Genomic DNA, 20,113 nt, shown 5'->3' with positions numbered 1-20,113 from the left:
CCACCGATCCCCAACATGGACCACCCATGAGACACACAACAGTAAAGCTGGACCAAAAGCAAATGGAGGCATGGCAAATAATGTTGCCCCTGACAGCACCCACCGGTCGTATGTGGACCAGCTTGGCATGCACGTTGCGGACATCAACTGCAAACAATACCACTCCCCCTACTTGCAGATGGAATGCAACACTACCAAGAACCGCACACATGGGTGGGCCCGACACCAAACAACTACACATGACTCAAAGGGCCTGCTGAAATGACATGATATGATATGATATGGCATTTGGAACGCGCCCATACACAAGTGTCTCAAGGCGCGATGAGGCAGGGAGGGGGGAACAAGGGGAAGACAGACAACGATCCCACCAGGCCAGGTGTGACACAGACCGCGCAAGTGCAGGTGTAGTGAGAATGGAAAAAGTGCAAGTGCAAGTGGACGGGGGAAGTGCAGTACAAAGTAAGTTGAATATCAAAAAACAAATTAATAGGGCCAGCTGGTGGCAAGTGCAAGGTAAGTGCAGACAAGTGCTGGGAAGGGGGGGCTGTAGGGATAGAGAGACAGTCCCGCAGTGCAGGGGTTGCCAGGGAGGCAGTGCAAGTGGAGAGTGGCTGGGCCCAGGACGGAGGTCGGCGAGAGTGGCCCAGATCCAGATCCTGTGCAGTTACATTGTAGAATTCAGCAGGGGAGAGGGAGAGAGAAAGCAGAAGCAAAGAGGAAGGTCATGAGGTGCTTCCGGAACCAGAGATGGTTCTCCTCAAATATCAGGGATGCAGGAAGGCTGTTTCAGAGGGAGGGCCCTGCCGCGGGGAGAGATCTACCCCCAGCTCGTTGCTCTGAGAAGCGGCTGACCCTGAGTGAGTCGGAGACGGATGAGCAAAGGTCTTTGGAAGGAAGACATTCAGGAAGAGAGAGTAGAAGGAATTCATGCCCCAGGCCCCAGAAGGCCTTGTGGACAATGCATAGTGTTTTAAACTTAAGGGAAGGAGGGAGTGGGTGTGCCGATGAGGAGAATCTCAGTCTTACTAGCATTAAGGCAGTGTTCATTGGCTGCACACCATTCCTGGATATCAGACAGACAGTCAGAGATGAGGGAAGGAGAGGAGGACGCCGAGGGTATGCTGAAAATTTGCCGGGTATCATCCGCATAGCGCTGAAAGTTTGGGCAGAGGGTGGCGATGCGGTGGCCAAGGAGTGCCAAATACTGGTTGAACAGCCAGGGAGGGAGATTAGATCCCAGGGGAACACCACAGGCAGAGGAAAAGATGTCAGAGAGGAGGGCCCCAAGTTGGACCTGGGAGGGTCGATTGAAAAGGAAAGAGGTCAGCACGCTACCGCGCCACATGGCCCAACATGCAGGATGACCTGTCTGGCTGGCTGTTGAGTCGTCTGACTGTGTCATGCAAGTGCACTGGTGCCACAGGGTGGGTGCCTGCATGAACCAACTGCGTAGAAAAGATGGAGCCATTGTACGTTGTTCACCCTGACAACAAACCTGCCAAAGAACCAGGGCAACGGCACATATGAACATATTTTCACTTTGCCAGAATAAGGCACCCACATCACACTACATCTACACCAACTGACAAGGGATAGGCACACTACACCAGCACCACTCATTGGCGGACACCACAACCGCAAGTGCATATCCGAGGGCACACTGCACATTCACATTGCGGCATCCCCCAGCCTGGCACCACATTGGAGACCCACCCCTGGAAGTGGAATTCACGGAGGACAGCAGGGGTACGATATCACGTCACCGGCATGGCACCCCCATAGGAGTGTTGGGAATCACCATAGAATGGATCAGAGCTGGATGATGGACATGATCCACAGCCAAATGAGAATGTACACAGTACACAGCACCAGAATGATCCGACATCAGAACAGCAGCATGCGACAAAGGAACATGTACCCCAAGATGTCCACACCACCGTTCACGGACCATCATGTAGACACGACACCCCACAGCATTACATTGCATGGGACACATATTTGTGTCCCTGATTGTGCCGAATATATCTATGTACATGTACATATGGCCATCATCGAAAGCCTGCCATGACAGCCAAGTGCTGTTCACCACCATGACAGTCCACACACCCACCTCATTTTGCGACACATGCGGCTGTTGGTGGATGTACCCTAACAGCAAGCCACATGACCCCTGTCATGAACCCCCTGAACAGGCCCATGGGGCAACCAGACCATGGCCATACCCGTGCATGCGTGTAGATGCAGCAGTCACCAGGTTTGCGTGATGCACATATGTGCCCGCGAACCAGGACTGGTGGCTGACCCCTCCACTGATATCTGGTGTCGAATGGGCCCATGCCATATGTGCAGATGGACAAAAAGTGCAATGAAGAATGTCCACAACGGTTCAACTTTGCAACACCAATTGTGTATTGAGATAACAAGAAATGAAAGAACAGTGCTTACTTCAGCAAATGCCCATGTCCCCTTCCCCCTCCCCCCAACTCCAGAACACAACATCACCCCCCTCCCCCCAACTCCAGAACACAACGCCACCCCCCTACCGCCTCCCCCCAACTCCCGAGCAGTCGTCACATGTAGGATCTTGGGACCACATGTGGCAGGAATGGCTAATGTCCCTTGGAGCCCTTGTCTGGGGGAGGCAAATCCCGTTTGCGAAAGGAACGCCGGAGGCGTCTCTCCGGGCTGCCTTGCGTGGCCTCACTTGTCTCGGACGTGCCCTCCTGCTGCGGCTCTGTATTTTGACTCCCTGCCTCAAGGGCATTAGCAATGCGGTTCAGGACATGGCATAGCCGGGTTGTATTGTCCGTCAGGGAGTCGCACAATCTGGTGGTGCAGTCGTTGAGGGACTGGCGCATTTGATCGAGTTCCTCATGCAGTCCAGCCCTGGTCTGGCAATTATCCTCAATATAGTTCCCTATGAGATCGCTCAATTGCTGAACTCTGAACTGGTCAGGTGAAGGGGGGCCATCGGATGATCTACTTGCACCAGCATGCTGTGCAGGGGGTTGTATGGGTGGACTGGGGGGAACGACGTCACACCCCAGCGGGTCAAGTTCAAGGCTGTGCACTGGTGATGGTGCATCCCCGGAGTCACTGCATGACGCAAGTGTCACGAGGCATGGTTCCAGCATTTGCATGCTCTCCTGGTCGTCCTCCGACATGGGCCCCTGGATAGGTGGCGGGCTGGGCTCCCACTCATCTGGTGCGGTAGCGGCAGCCTCCCCTGAAATGCTCGATTGTGCTGAGGTAGGGGTCTGTTCGGCTGCTGCGACGGATGTTGTGTGGCTTGCTGGTCTGCCAGCTTCAAGTGGCCTTTCCGTAGGCTGAGGAGTGGTTTTCTTGGCTGCTGGCTTCGGCCTGGCCCTGCCAGTACCCGCAGAGGTGCTCGGCCGGCTTCCTTGGGGCTCTGTGCTGTCATGGTCTGTGCCTGTGGGGGTAGGAGAGAGGGACTACATTAGTGTATGTGCTATGTCCTATTTGCATACATGGTTGCATGGACATTTCAGTCATTCCAGGGTTGTTCAGTTTGGGGGGTAGCTATGGCAGTGGTACATGTGCATGGTGATGACATATGCACATGTTTGGGAGTGATTCGTTGTGCCCTGTTCATGTACATTTCGGCAGGTACTATACCTACCATGCTGGACGGTGTGCATGATGGGCTGTGCAAGTCACTCCAGTATGGTTGATGTGCGTTATGTACTCGCACTTGGGCCAGCATTAGGCGGCACTTGCCTCAGCATTTGTTGGATGGGGGGATGCGTTAGATGGGGGGAGGGCAACACGAGAGGGTGCCTTCGATGGCCCCTGGGTCAGTTTACATGATGCAATGGACTTTGCCAGTGTGCACTGTCAACACTCACCTCCTTCTGCAGAAGTCGTTCCGCCGCACTCCATGGTCCCCACGCCCTCTATGGATTCCGTGCCAATGAGCTGCGCGCAGGTCTCCTCCCACGGCTCTAGTTGGACCTGTGTACTTGGCCCACCTCCCGTCTGCAGGGCCTGGCTGCGGTTGGTGGAGAGGAGGCCCCGCACCCGCAGGTCGTCCCACCGCTTGCGGCAGTCCCTTGGGGTGCGGGGGGTGCTTCCAACAGCGCTCACCCTCTGTGCCAGTTCCGCCCAGATGGTCTTCTTGCGGAGGGTTGATTCCCTGCGCATGTCGCCGCTGAAAACTACATCAGCATGCTCTGCAAGGTGGCCTACCATGACTTGCAGTTCATCGGTGGAGAATTTCACCTTGCGGACGCGATCCGCCGCCCTTTTTGGTGCTTTCGGCATGTCCTGTGGTGCCTGGTCCGGTTCACAACTTTACTTTCCTCACAGGGCCTCTGGCAGATGCGGATGGCAATGGATTGTGTTTTTAAAGATGGCCGCCGCTCTCCTTCCCGTTCCTGTGCGATGTCGTAATTTCCGGATCCGTTTTTCAGTGGAGACCGTAATTTACGGTTTCTGTATTACGGTCACCGTAATTTACGGTCACCGTTATGCACTGTCGCTAATGCTTACAGGGCGGTGTAGTACTTTACGTGTCGCTTGCATGCCGGTAGGGGTTTTTCGGGGGATTTTGCGGCAGGCCGCGCGGTCCTTTTCCGGCATGGCGGAAAGCGCGTGTCTGTGAGCTCGGAATGGGCCGTAATTTTCGGACTTCAACCAGCACGGTGTCGTACTTTACGCCATGCCGGAAAATACAGTTACTTACCGGCATGACTCGGAATGAGGCCCCATGTCTCTAAATGGCAAAAGCAGCGAAGACCAACAAGCCGACGATCCACTAGAGCCATCCCCCGATGGGCAACATGTCTGGACACCTACGGCAAAGCGCAGACGCCGGGCAGGACTATGTCCTAGACTCACCCACCCACGTACAATGGTTCTGTGGCCACAGTCGCACAGGTTCAAGCCGGTTCCACGCCCACACCGCACCTCCACCACAGCCACACCCACCATCACATACTGCCCTCGGCCGTCTTCCACCACCATCCCCCTCAGCCTCCCCGCTAGCCCTGCTTCGTGGGAGGCTCCTCCTCTTCCTCTTCATGGCTCTGACGGTTTTTGAAAGGTTTGGTTAAATAACTCCTCCCTACCCCTTCAACACGCCTTTGAGCATTTCTATCCCACTCCAAAGTGCAATCAGCTTGCCGTAGGTGTAGCCTGTCAACGTGAAGGCATCATGACATATGAAATAACTGCAGTACTGAAAGACGGCTGTGCTGCTCCTGGACAGTGTCAGTGCACTCAGGAGCAGCATTTGTTCTGGTAATGGGGCTCGCAGCTGTGGTCTGTGCCTGCTGCTGCGTGTGTGTGTGCTGTTCACTCCATGCACAACACAGGTCTTTGTTCATCGGTCCCTTATCACCTTTTTTGCTGACCCCAACTAAACAAATCAGCTGTTCATACTTGGGTACTAGGTGTTAACACAAACTCAAAACTGTTTCTTTTTTGCCTGGAAATACACAAAGGCTGAGTTGAACCTTCTGGTGATCAAACTTGTGACTTGAAGATTGCATATAGTTATGTGTGGCATGACTCCGCCCACTCATTTAGTAATAGCAAACGCAGCAGCTGGAGCCAGATAAGTTACTATTTGTTTTATGCAGAAAATTGAGCAAATGTATGTAGATCTATTTGAGCTACTTGCATAATGGTTTTTGGAGAAAACATCTTTTGATTAAATCCATGGCACTTTGAGAAGTCCAGCATGCATACAATTATTTGTAATGGATTAAAATGTTTCGGCTTTTACCAATTGTTTCTTCTTCCTTAATAGTGACATATTTAACTGGAATCAGACTCAACACAATGTTGTGAAAGGACACCTGTAAGGATCAAAGAAAATAAAAACAAGTCCACTTTTTGAATACCAAAAAATAGGACTGTACTTGAAACAAAATGTGTTCGTGACATGTCTTCTATTTCTTAAACAATTATGGCACACAATAAGGACACTTAGAGCCTTATTCATGGCATTTTTGTGATTGCCAGCAAACACCCTGATTCACAGAAAACACACTTTTCACCACTCTGTGAACCAGGGTGTTTGTTTGCAGTGCAAAGTCACTATGCAACAGTGCAAAATCACGTTGCACCGCTTTAAAGGTTCCATGAATCAAGCCCTTAATTGTGTCCCTTGCCTAAACATCAGTATTTGTTGGTTAAACTTTGTTTGCGCCATTCTCCAATATACAAGCAGCAAAAACAGTTAAATCAGGAATTTGCTTGTTTTTCCTCAGATTAATGAAGCCAGGAATCTGGTCGCTGGTGGCTTTTGAAATGGTCAGACATTGTGGCATAGGACAGAAGGAGGCCACTTGCTCACTCTGCTGGATGGTGTGCTGAGGGAAGCTCAAGACCGATTTGGATATCACATTGATGTGGTCCCATATGCTGCAAAACCAAAAGAAAAACTGGGACGAAGTCAAAAGGTCTAAGTTACAGCCCTCACCATACCATCGTCCAAGCAGCATACCTCCACCAGTCTGTTCAATTATGCCTGACAATACTTCAGCTGTTTCAATGCTTGGGAGTCAGCACCAATCAATCCCAGTGGCATTAGCAGCTCTCCCCCATTGCATCAGGGCAGTGTTTGTGAAGTGCTTAGGCATGAGCTAAAATAACACAAGTGCCATGCCACACACCTCAAAGGCTATCCTGGATACAATGCTGCCAGTAGATCTCTTTCCCTACTCATTTCTAGAAACCCCTGGATTCGTATGCCTTATGGCAAAGATGGAAATTGCACAACAAAGCTATGGCTACAGTAGGGTGGGCACTACACCAGTCCATGGGGCAAAAAGTCCTCTTCACCATGGACATATTGACAAGTGGTCAGAGCACTGACTATATGGCTGTCACTGCACACTGGTTGGCCTTTCCTTCCTGTAACAGCTAAGAGGAATAGTAGAGTAATTGAAGGAGCTGCAGGTGCATGCAATTCAGCAACATACAATATTGTGCATGCAAGGGTTTCAGTGAAGAAGCCACAGGAGAGTCGATATCTTGGTGGAGGTGAAGGAGGTGGAAGCACAGTGGCTAGAACCTTGTCGGTTACATTTGGGCTTTGTTGCAGCATGCGATTGATGGACTGCCCTTTTCACCTTACAAATTGCCACAGCAATGCATATACCCTGCTTTACACATTTCCTTCATCTGAGGGACATGCACTTTCTTAGCAATTGTGAGCATGTGAAGGAAATGGTTGTTGTGACCCTGAATATCACCCCTCTTTTCAGCTGGGCGTATCATGTCAACTATGTACAGTGTCAACTGCAAATATACCACATGTTTCCAATGAACAGCTTTAAGACCTTAGTGGCCAGCTATTGGAACACTGTTTTGTACATGTTGAACATGTTACATTAGCAGTGCATTCATAGATTACTGCAACACTCACGTCAAAGCTCTATATGGGGCATTATTAACATTGTGACAGTGGCAGTTCCTATCTAATGTCTGGTCCGTGCTATGAATCTTTGAGAAGGCCAGCAAGCAGGCTATCCATCACAACACACCCATGAGTGAGGCTCTACCTGCTTGAGCTCAACCTGGCATGCATGGTGATGGTTCCTTGATAGGTGATACAAAGGCAGCTTTCAACCATGTGTAGTGATGCACGGTTAGTTGGACTGAAAGGAATTATTGACTGTTGTCTTTCTTGTGGATCCATGTTTGAAAGTAAAAGTGGCTGCTTTTCATCTACATGTCTTGGGGGAGGAAGACTTGCAGTAAGCATCACAATGAGAATGCAGTGCAAATATGCAAGGATACTTTGCTGCAGCTGGTATTTTTGGGGTACCACGCAATTCGTTCACTTCTGGGACTGTGCAAACTTCTTATTTTGTGTACTTTTGTTTTTTCAGAGACTAACAGTGAGTTGGGTACAGAATTTCTCTACTCTGGGTGCCCCTGTGTATTGCGTACCTCTATTCTTACCTTAACTGCAGCTTTTCTGGGGTTCGCATTTGCATTTCTTTGTGTTGCTGGGTGCCACTGCGTATCGCGTAGCATTTTCTTTTTTCAGAAGCTATCCAGGAGGTCTCGCATATGTTATTTCCCTTTTTCTGGGGCACCTGTGCGTTACGCATCACACGTTTTTGTCACCTGGGGTACATTTGAACCTTGCTGGACAACAGAAGTACGTTTTCCGTCACATACACTGCCCCCTCACTCTAATTGCCAAGGACAATTGCTTGGTGTGCCTTCCATTGTTCACCTACTCCTGGAACAAGAGTGGAAAGGCCTCAAGCGGGAAAGGTGGCAGAGGTGGCCAGGGTCAGGGTCAGGGACATGCAGTGGAAGATACTGTCCAGGCCAAAGGGTTCAGGTACGTGCAGTGGAAGCTGCTGTCCCAGGCCCAAGGGTTCAGGTATGTGGAGTGAAAGTTGCTGTCAAATGTACAAGGGTCCAGGTATGTGCAGTGGAAGCTGCTGTCCCAGGCCCAAGGGTCCAGAGGCATGCAGCAGAAGCTGCTGTACCAAACACAAAGGGTAAGGGGCGCACAGCAAAAGCTGCTGTCCCAGTCCTGAAGGACAATCAGACCCAGTGGGCAATGCCATGCCCCAGGCCACTAGTGTTCCGGCATTTGGGGCCCAGAGTGGTCCTAACCACACAGGGTCAAAGACAACACCACGTGCAAGAAGACAAAGCCTGCACAGCAGGAACAGGCTCAACCGCATGGCACGGCACAGAACACTGCCATGTTGCCACGTTGAGGAAGAGGAACTTCTATGATGAAGAACTCCAGATCCTCATGGACTACGTGACAAAGCAACACCATGACATGTGCCTGCAAACAGGGAGCACACATACACCGGCTTATCCTATGGTGCATTGGCAGCATGTCACGGATGTCATAAACGCCTTAGGGTACGAGAAGCACACTGCTGATCAGGTCATGAAGAGCTGGAATGACTTTACCGGTCGCACCAAGTCCAAGATGGGTGCCAACCACGCCTCTGCTATAGCAACTGGAGGGGGTCAACAGAGAAGGAGGAGCGCACCCCGCATGAAGAGGCTATGATCTGATTCATTCTACTAGACCAGGTGCAAGGCACGGGAGGCTTGCCAGATTACGAGGGCATGTCCGGTGAGTTACCAAGACTGTGCATCCTGAGTATGTGTAGTGAAAGATAACAAAGAAGTATGATTGTGTTGCGCTTTTGCCTGCATTTGAATAACTGCCCTGGGTGACGCATGACGTGATGTAATGACTCCTGTCCAGTGTACTGAAGAGTTGATACAACTCATGTGTTGTGCATCAGTTGTACATGGCCGTGTGACAGTACTCATCCCCCACTAGCATGGCCAGACAACATCTGCAACACAATACCACAATGTGACATTTTTTATTTTTATTTTTTTTTATTTAAAATGATACAGTTTATATATAGACTTTTCATTTAAATTCTCATATACATTTCATTAATTTACAACGTTTAGAGAAGGAGCAGAAAACAACACAAAAACAAAGGAAGAACACTTCAGTTTTGATTATATTCTAAAATGTCATTCAAGAATTGAGCAATTGTGAAAATTAGTTTTTTGTTTTTGCCTTCAAGCAGCTTAAGCCATCTGTTATCTCCTTCCTTTTGTTGCTGGGCGATGTTAAATGCTCCCCCGTAAAGGGCTCTCTTGGCAGATAATTCGGGACATACCATGATTAGATGTTTAAGGGATTCTATGGCATCTATGTCCTTGCAATATCGGCAGAATTGTTCATCTTTTGGTATTTTGCAAATGTGAGCTAGTCTTTGTCGCGTCGGGAGAATGTTGAAACCAAGTTTCATGAATATTGTCCGAATACTAGGGTCAGGGAAAAGTGTCAGATACTGTGGCAGTTCATTCAGAGCTCGTGTATCAAATGATGAAAGTAAATTCATGTTATACCCCATTTTGTCTTCTGATGTTTTCTGCCAATCATTACGTTGCAGTTTAACCTTTGCACGTTGTGGTCATTTGATAAGCATTTCAACCGTAATGTCTTCTTTTGTCATGGCCAGGAGGAGTCGTGACTTCCACTGTTTCAGCACTGTATTATTCATCGCCTGAGGGATTTCCTGTAATATTTGTAAAGCAGGTGTTTGTTCTCCATTTATGATTTTTCGTAGGAAATCTAGCTGTTTCGAGAGAACTAATGAGGCGAGGGATTGCAATGCTACTTCAAAGCGAATTTGTGGCACAGGAAAGTTCTTGGGAAGATGCAAGATCTTGCGCCAAAAGAACGTCTCAAGCTTTTGCCAGTTTATGAGGGTAGATGTAATCATAGCTTCACTCCCATAGATAATTATAGGGACGACTTTCTGGCGATAGAAGGCTATAATTGGATTCAGCGAAAATTTGCCACAACGCTTATGAAGCATCACCCCTTGTCGAGCCAACGATTGAATTTTAGTCTCTAAAGTGATTGCCCAGGCTAATTCTGCCTTATGTTGGTTCAGCACAACACCCAGGTATTTGAAAGTAGATACATTGGCCAGTGAATTGTTATCCAGTGTAAAGTTTGATATCTTATTTCCAAATTTCGTATTTCGATAGGTAGTCAATGACATAGTTTTGGTTTTTTTGGTATTGATCTGTAGTTCGTTCTCTTTCATGTATGTTTCTGTCATACTTAGATTTTCCTGTAGCCCTAAGGGTGTCTTATCGAGAAGGACTATGTCATCTGCATACATCAGATATGAAATCGGCACTGAATTAATTTTCAGTGGGTTCAGAAGATATGTTTTGATATTGGTAGAATAGTCCGCTGTGTATAGATTATATAGCGTTGCTGCCAACGGACAGCCCTGTTTTAGTCCGTGCCAAGTTGTTATCTCATCAGTAGTGGTTCCTTCCTTCGTTAATCTAATCGAAATTGTAGTATTGGAGTAGAGTAGCTTAATGGGTTCCAATATCTCTGGAGGGCATTTCCAACTCGCCAACTTTTTCCACAGAATATTCCTGTTTATGGCATCAAATGCCATATGCAGATCTATAAAAGCCGCATTGAGGGTGGTTTTAGATGTTAGTGCTTCATGTTTAAGAACATTTAGAATAAACAGGTTCACATTCGTCCCTACTTTTGGGGTGAATCCTGTTTGTCTGGAATCGAACCGGTTGGTCACTTTGGCCCAAGCGGACAAGTTTTTAAGGAGATATCTTGCGAATAGTTTGCCCAAAGGGTCTAACAGGGCAATGGGTCTGAAGTTGGCGGGATTATCTCTATTGCCCTGTTTATAGATCGGTATCAATACCGCTTTGGACCAAGTGGTAGGTAATATCTTTAATGCGTTGACCAAGGTTAGAATGTGATCCAAAAGATTCGCCCAAGTCTCTGGATCTCGTTTGAGGACAGCATTGGAAAGTCCATCGGGACCGGGTGCTCTTGATGCATTTAAGTTGTTAATCATCTCTATGAATTGCTCTTTTTCCCAAGTAATAGTCCAGGTGTTTGTACTGATGGATTGATCCAGGTGTTCAATTTGGTTTCGAGATTTATAGAGATTCGTAAAATGTGCGATCCAGTCCTTTTCTGTGACGTTGGCTACCATCAAATGCTGCTGTCCTGGATTGCTATTTAGCAAATTCCAGAGGGATTTCAGATTTTTATGCGCAAAGTAGCTAGCATGGCTTCTGCGTCGTCTTGTTGTACCTTGGACGCATTAGTTTTGTTCCAATTTCTATATGCTTGCTTAGCGTTGTTGATCTTTTTGAGATTTTCTACAGTGGGATCCTTTGACCACTTCCGAATATTTTGCCGCAGATTTTTTTTTTTGCTGCTATTTCTGGGTTGTAATAATGACAATGTACTGGTTTCTCTATCACGCATTGTTTCGTATGATATGGAATTAGAATCCAGTCATAGTTTATTTTGGTTTTGTCTGACATCTGTGTTTGTTGAAAAATCTGTGGAATAGCAGCCAGCTGGTTATTGCTGATTCTTAATCTGGGTGTTGCTCCTGTTATTTCCAGCAAGATAGGGTGGGTGGTCCCATGTGTTGCATTTCCTCCTGCCACTGAGATCTTGAGCATTAGGTGGTCACTTTTGGAGGTAGGGAATACTTGGAAACCTAGTAGCTAATTGTTAATATCTGAAGACAGATATATATAGTCAATAATTGCAGTCGTTTTTCTAGATGACCAAGTTGGCAGCAAGCAGTTTAGTTTATCATGCGGTTGATTTATTAGTCCCTCATGTTGATTTCTTTTGTCCACCGTTGTGCTCTTGTTGATAATTGATGAAATTGTCTCCTTTCGCCTTCTGCAGTATACAAATGTATATTGAGGTCTCCACAGATGATAAAACTAATTTTGGGGAATTTTGCGGCAGTTCTGTCAATTGTCATGAAGACGCCATCCAGAAAATTAGCATCATTTATTGCTATTGGATTCAAGTATACATTAATAATTGCCGTCATATTCAGTGATTGAGTTTGAGTTGAAGATGACGGATTTGAGACACCCTCTATTGCAATAGATATGATGATCAATTGAGTCCAAGGGTTGATGTTTTCAGATTCAATAATTTTCCACAAGGGGGATATTTTTCTTAGCGTTAGTAGTCCCGCTGATGGTCGGCCTCTTGATCCTTTTATGGCTGGATTGAGAACAGTTATATAACCATCACACACAGGTGTCTGAGATAGCCAGGATTCTTGGAAACATATCATTTGAGAGGATTCCAATACAGGATCTAGTGATTCAAACAGATGAGATGATCCTCTTGTGTTCCAGGAACATAGCGTCCATGTGTGTAGAGTTGATTGTGTTAATGGTTATGATCGAACGTCGTAACTATTTGTAGAGTTCAGAATCGTATCTTCATAGACTCGACGAAAAGGATAGATAGCGTCGTGTTCATCAGTATAGTCGTTGGTCTGGTTCTGTGAGCGTGCATGATCCTGAGTCTTTTCTATTACATTCATCGTGTCTATGGTAACCTCTGTACACGCAAATCCTAATGACAGTAGTGGAACAGCCATCTTTAAAATCCGATTCATAGTGTCTGGGTTGTAAAATTTGATCAGTACTTAATCCAACTCATCATCATATTCAAAGGTCACTGTCTTAATTCCATGTGATTGTATTGATTTTAACTCTGGAAATACCTGAAATAGTCTTAATAGGTTAGTCCTATTGAGTGTAATTTGCGATCGTCTGTTTTCAATACAAACTACTCGCAGGATGTATTTCACTTTTTTTTGCCAAGGATCGTGACATATTGTTAGCTGCATAAGTGATGTCAGTCACTGTGCCTGGCTAGACATGTGCTGGAAGTACAAGTTACACTTCATGCACAGTAGGGTGTAGATTCTATGTTCACACATTTAGGTAGGTGCTTCCATGCTACATAGACCTTCCAAGGAGACTACCAGCATGCCTCACGGCGTGCCATGAGTGAGTGTGCATATTTGGAGATTGTTTACATCCACGCTGCCGCTATGGCAATGACTCTAGAGTAGATTTGCTGTGAGGCCTGATCCCTGTTACCCTCCCACATTCACCACACACTCCATGGGTCCATGCCCCTGTCCCTCTTGTGGGTCACTGTACCTTCTCCTATCTCGAATTACTCTCTCCACTTCACAGACCTTGTCTAGGTGTTACTCATACAGTCATACTTCAATTGGGACTTTATCCTTTTTTCAGCACTTAGGGCATGTTTGGATTGTGTGCAGTCCTCGTGCAAGTTCAACATTGGTGTGGCATGTGATGGATGCGTACTTGGGGGTCAATATTTGTGTCTGCCTGTTGACATGTCATCTAATAGCATGTCACCAAGCCACATCACTATGCACATTTCACAGGTATTTGTCAATACTTTGCAGTGCCACGTGCCATAATGTGCTTGCTAAGAACCATGTTTGTTGCCAATGTGTCCACTGGCTGCATGGGCCTGAGCATGTAATGTTGTATCCAGCCTGCATATGCCATGATCAGATGGCTTCTTGTACAAAGTCTGTGTATGCTGCTTTTCTCCTTGTGACATGCACTGTATTTTGTTGCATGATATCAATGTTATACACATGTTTACTTCAGACAGGTTTCACATGACTCCTCATGTATTTTTCTGTCCTTTTGCAGGTGAGGAGGCACCAGATGCAGAGCAGGATGAAGAGTAGGACTAAGAGCCTGTACCGGTCCAGACCACCAGTGGAGGATGTGGCGTGGCAGGCCAGGAGAATCCACTGGTGCTACAAACCATCCTGGGAATTACAGCATACAAAACTGACTCTTTGGACTCGAATAGCTCTGGTGCAGAACTGGATGTGCAGTCCTCAATGCTGGTGGAGGTAAGTGCACCAAGTGTGGGAAGATTTGGGGCCTCTGAATCTGCAGGAGATCATGTGCCTTCACAAGGCCAGTCACTGGTGTCAGGGCCGTTAGTGGTGGTTATGGATGCAAGGCCACGCTCCCATGTATTGGTTTCTGGTCGTAGGACAGATGTACAAGCTAAGGTTGCAGTGCTGCAGCCAGAGACAGTAGCATCACAGCAAGGGCCATGCTCCCTTGGGCTAGGCAGGCGCAGGGGGATGTGTGCAGCCTGAGAAGACCAAGTCGGAGCAGCAGATGTTGCATTCCACATACCGACAGTGTGCTGCCTTAGAGAGTTTGGCCGAGGGCATGGATAGGGTGGCCAGTTCCATGATCCCACCAGCAACACAGGTGGTGCAACAGCTGTAGGTAATGCGGTCCACATGCTGCTCCCACAGGCTGCGCATGGAAGCCAACAGCAGGAGCTGACTGGTGGATCTGAGGTCTCTGTAGGCCAACCTGCTTGCAGAGGGTCGGGCACACAGGGAAGCTCTGAGGCAAGTGTTGCTGGCCCACAGAGCTGCAGTCCATGAGGATGAGGCAACCACCAGGAGACTGTTCCAAATGGAGATGCAGACATTGAGGCAGGATGTCTTGGTGGAACTCCGTGCACACCGTGATGTTGTGCATGGTGACCTCCAAGCCCTCAGGGTGCTTGTGCATTCAGCAGTGTCACACATGGCTGCTGAGAACCAGGCCAGGGCACTGCATGGTCAGTCACCAGCACCACGGCCACCTTCTGATCTAACCCAGGATGGTGGTGCCATAGCAGTGTGGTCAGTGAGCCCATGGAGGGTTTTTATTTATTTATATTTTTCGACATCCACCCATGTGGAAGTTGGCATGCACCCTGCTCCTCGCCCCACCTCGGTGGATGCCACCTCCCCACCCCCTGGTCCATGATGGACATTTTTGATTTTTATATTTTTGATTTTGTTTATTTTTTTGATACTTTTGTTCACCCCATGGCTGGATTTTGGCATTTTATTTTTGAGTTGCCCGTTCCTATTCTTTTATTCTTTTTTTCTTTTTATCCTTGAGGTGTGCAGTCAACATCTCAAGGCCATGAGGTTTGCAGTGGTGGACATGCATGCATGCATAGCGAGGTCAACCTGCATGTTTGCATGATGATGCACAGGATGGCATGTGCAGGTAAATATGGTTTCTGTGTTCCAAAGCACAGGTGTGCTGTGTGAATGGTACTTCACTATGCCTGTTGCAACTGTTGCAATGTCTTCTCCTATGTTGTTTCAGTAATTTGTAATCTGGCGGTGACTGCTGTCCCAGGGGAGACACCCTGCAGCCATTGACTTCCATGCTCCCCATGCCCTCCACCAGGCACTGTCCATCCTGCACCTGATTAGGAGACACAGTTCCAGGTGAAGGTGATGCAGGAATCACACCATGCCGATGCAGTCAGCGGGTAAGCATGAGCACTGTCTTGCATGGTGAGCATGTGTCATTGGTGTGCATGTTTTTTACATGTCTTACTTCACTTATATGTGCTCTGCATGCTGACATGCCGGTATGGTTATTTAAGTGGTGCGTTTGTCACTGTATTACCTCCCTCTGGGAATTCCTCTCAGGCCACACCTACTGTGCTGTAGAGCATGTCATCATCCATCTCCATTCCAGGCAGTGTACTCCTTGATGTGGCTTTTACTTGGGCTTCCCTCTCAGTGTCACTCTCTGTCACTCTCTGTCCCTCTCTATTGTGGTACACTGCACTCCTGGGCTGACCACAATCTATTTCTTGTCACACTCTGGCCCCCTGTGTTACTCCGCAGCGGGTGATCTCTGCATATTGTCTTTAGCCAATCATGTGTTGTCATGGATGTGCATGTTGTTTCTGTTGCTATTATGCATTTGATTGCATTTAGGAGAAGTGTTTCCCGATGGTGTGCATCTTTTGCAAGGCAGGTGGGTGCTCTGTAAAGGTAAGTGAAGGGCATTAGCAGAAACTTGTGTGATGTTTGCATGGGAGTCTAGCACTGTATCTGTTCACTTGGGAATTACTTGTCTTGTGGGCCACCAGTACTTCTTAATGGGTGCATGTTTCTCAGGGTGTGCTTCTGATGATGGGTATGTGCATGGTGTAGTTTCGATGGGTTGGTGGGGCCACTGTTTTCACATTATAAATTCTGGACTTTCTAACTGTGTGTGCCTTTCATGGGTGTTTGGTAGTTGGTAGCATGGCTGGATGTTTGTGGCCTGTGACAGGTGTTGCTGGTTGTTTTGATGTATGTCTCATGGCACTTTTATCATGTGTAATGAGTGACACTTCACTTCCCTTGCAATGTTAGTGGGTTTATGGATTGACAGCACTTTTGACCTTTCTTGATTATGGAAGAACCATTACTGCATGAAGCACCAGTTAAAAGACACAAACATGTGGGTATGAATGCATATTTTTGGGATGCTATGTTGTGTACCAGCACATTAGGGTAAGTGTTGGCGCTTTCTCATGCATTTAGCATGCATGCTGCACCATGGTGTTTGCAGCTTCAAGTTCACCGCAGCTGCGTGCATGGTACTGCTGCATTCAATTGAATGCAGTATTTGACCATTTGTATGCTGTGACAATGAAGTCTGCATTCAACATGCTGTTTTGGTTTGCATCCTAATTTTTTCATTCATTTATCGTTCCTTGCTGTATCACATCACTTTGTGTTCTCTGCTTATGCCTTCCATAGCAGTTCCCTCAGTGGCCCGCATTCCATTGGGACATCACCCTCTGTGCATTTATGCATTTATGCATTAAGCGTGGTCGTGCCAGGAGTGCAAGAGGTGACTATTTGTGTACTTGCATTCTAGTGATTTGAATAACAGCTGAACTTTACGAAATGTGCTTCCAACTTGCCAACCCATCCAATGTATCTTCTGCACCTACTCCTTCACGGTCCCTTTGTAATGCACTTGCATCTCATTTATTTTCTAGAAGCCGGGACATACTAAACATCCTTGTGACAGGCTCTTCCAACACAAACCTCCTCCCTCTGCCCCCCTACCACTCACCCTCCTCATCCCTCATTCTCCTCCTTCGCTCCTGTCTCCCCTGAAGAAGTCACCAGAGTTGTCAAATCCATGAAGGTATCATCCAAACAGGTGGGCCCATGTTCATCCAGAACCATGAATGGCAACATCTCCTCTATGGCCCCTGCTCTTGCTGATCTCTGCAACCACTCCTTTTCTGGTGTTTCGTTTCCATCCTCCCTCAGGCAGCCACTTGTGTGCCTAATCCTTAAAATATCATCTGCAGAGCCTTCCTGCCCAGCCAACTACCAGCACATTTCAATCACCACCTTCCTGCAGAGACTCCTTTAGATGTTTGACCTGCCCCAAATGGACGCCCATGACGTACTTGTTGCCGGTGTACATGTACACCAGTGTGGATTCCAACCTTCCTGAGCCACGGACACTGCTCTCCTGAACACCCATGAACAATTGCTAGCATCCCTCAATTCATGATCCCTGCTGTCCACATCCTCCTTGATGTCTCTTCTGCATTGACACAGTGAAGCATTCCATCAACATTAAAATTCTCCATGAGTGGACTGGCTTTGCTCATTCCTAACAAACTATTCCAAAAAAATAATTTTGTGCACTTTCTTCTACCCTACTTCCTCCTCCACCTATGGCATCCCGCATATCTCCATTCTTTTGCCCTGTGTCTTTGACATGTACATTTCCCTGGTGCAATGCTTCATTGCCTCATTCTCACACGAATCTCAGTGCTATGCTGATGACACACAACTCTTCAGCAAAGTTCCTACTGACACACTTGCATCTTCATTCACCCTGACTGCCTCTCCGCCATCCTGGCCTGGTGCACTGCAAATTACCTTAGCTTGTACGCCATCCGAAGCGGAAGTCTCCCTATTGGATCACATGCAGTCTACTTCTTCCAATCACTGTGTCCTTCCTCCATGGGCTCACCCCCTCATCCGAAGCCGGAAATCTTACAGTCATCTTCAATTCCCCCCTTTCCTTCATCCCTCATATTCTGGACATTGTCAAGAAGTCCCACTTTCAGCTATTCCTTCTCTAAGGAACTGTACCCTTCCAAACCTTTCACCAGAGAATCAATGTTACCCGCACCCTGGTTCGCTCAAGGCTACAGTACTGCAACAGCCTCCTCCTTATTGTTACTTGGTCTTCAGTGTTTGGGATTATTAGTAATAATGTGTTTACCATCCATGGTGAAGAGTTGACCACTGTTTGCACCTGTCCTGATTTTAGCAGGGGCCAGTAATCAGTTTCCTCTTTCTGAAATAACAAGAAGCATTGCACCTGTGTGGTTGACCTCCACTGCTATCCTCAGCAATGGCAGCCTCCTTTCTGTAGCACATATAGTCACCCATGAATAAGCGTTGTGTAAGTTCATTAACTAGGTTCGAAGCTGATCAATAGCGCGTGCCATTCTGAATTCCCACTGATTGATAGGCTTATTTCTGGCTTTTGTTCCTCCACCTTGGAAATACCTTGAGCCATTTACTGTAGAAGCTGAATTATGAGAGATGTAAAGGCCTGTGCGCCGTTCTAACCGTTGCAAGCATATACTTTGTACGCAAATCTAAATCACAGTTTCCTGTACATTTAAATGCATATGTAAATCAGCGGTTTATATAATTATCGCTGCATACATAAATCACGGTTTTATCGACTTGGGAACAGTGTATTAATTAAACTGGGTAGAAATCGGCTACTTTTCAACAACTTCAATTCCAGTGCATGACTTGCCTTCTCAGCAACCTGGTGAAATAACCAGTTAAACATCACAAGTAGTTTGCAGTCAAGCATGAGCTCTTTTAAACTTTTAAATGCATCTCTCTCAGCTGCATCTAACTGTATGCTGATTACAGAACGATATGGGCTCCTTTTACGTTAAAAACGCTTTCCATCGAGAATCGCGTCCACTCGAGCATTTCAGTAAAGCGCCAGAGGAACTGCTCCACCGCCGATGGAAGCAGAACACATGATAAAAGTGTGGGAGCATAAAGTTCCTCAGATGGCACACAAAGGTCTTGGTGACACTTCTAGCAGAAAATGGCTCAGACACACACACTTTCTCCAAAGTATTACATGTGTTCTGCCCTGTGTTAAATTGACCAATTGCAGGCTAGTTTTGATGGCTGCTGAAAATGGCTGAGATTGTTAAAATAAAATGAGGAGGCAAGGTCCTGCCGCCTATTCTCTGACCCCTTTCCCCTGGCAGCGTGGGGGAATGGAGCAGGAAATATGCCCTACACGTTGAGGGGAAGCCAATATCATGCCACTCAGTGCCTGCTTAAACCCTGTGGAGGCCCCTAGTCAGTCGAAATGTCGGGCCCTCAGTCACAAATTATCTTCAAATACGCTTTGAATTTTCGACACCGCTTTATTTGGATCTGGTGTTACAGGGCCCTAAAAGGAGTGGGGCCCATAGGCCGGTGCCTACTTGGCCCAATGGATAATCCGGCACTGTCTCCACTTGCATCTCACTTGCATCTTATTTGGGAGGAGAGGCTTTGATCCTTATGGCTCTCTGCCTACTTTTCACAACAGCAAAAAAGAGATGACATCTCTAGGTATTCATTGATCTAATATTTCTAGCCAAATATTGTCCGGTTTGGGCACAGTTACTCACAGTCTGGTCTGGGTTCTCTGGTCTTTCTGATTTCATTGTTCACCTTCAAGACCGCTCTGCAGATTTGGCTCAGTGGATTTCAACTGGGCCTCTTTTGGCTTCGCCCAAGAATCTGCAGGTTTCTCTGATACATGAGTCCTGCTTCGGATTCTCGTGAGCTTCCTCCTGCACCTTGGTCCGGTTCTAGTTGTC

This window comes from Ambystoma mexicanum, chromosome 2q, assembly GCF_040938575.1.
Source record: "Ambystoma mexicanum isolate Mex_15411 chromosome 2q, UKY_AmexF1_1, whole genome shotgun sequence".
In the NCBI taxonomy this organism is placed as follows: Eukaryota; Metazoa; Chordata; class Amphibia; order Caudata; family Ambystomatidae; genus Ambystoma; species Ambystoma mexicanum.
The sequence above is the reverse complement of the archived record's forward strand: the minus strand, read 5'-3'. Positions refer to the sequence as shown.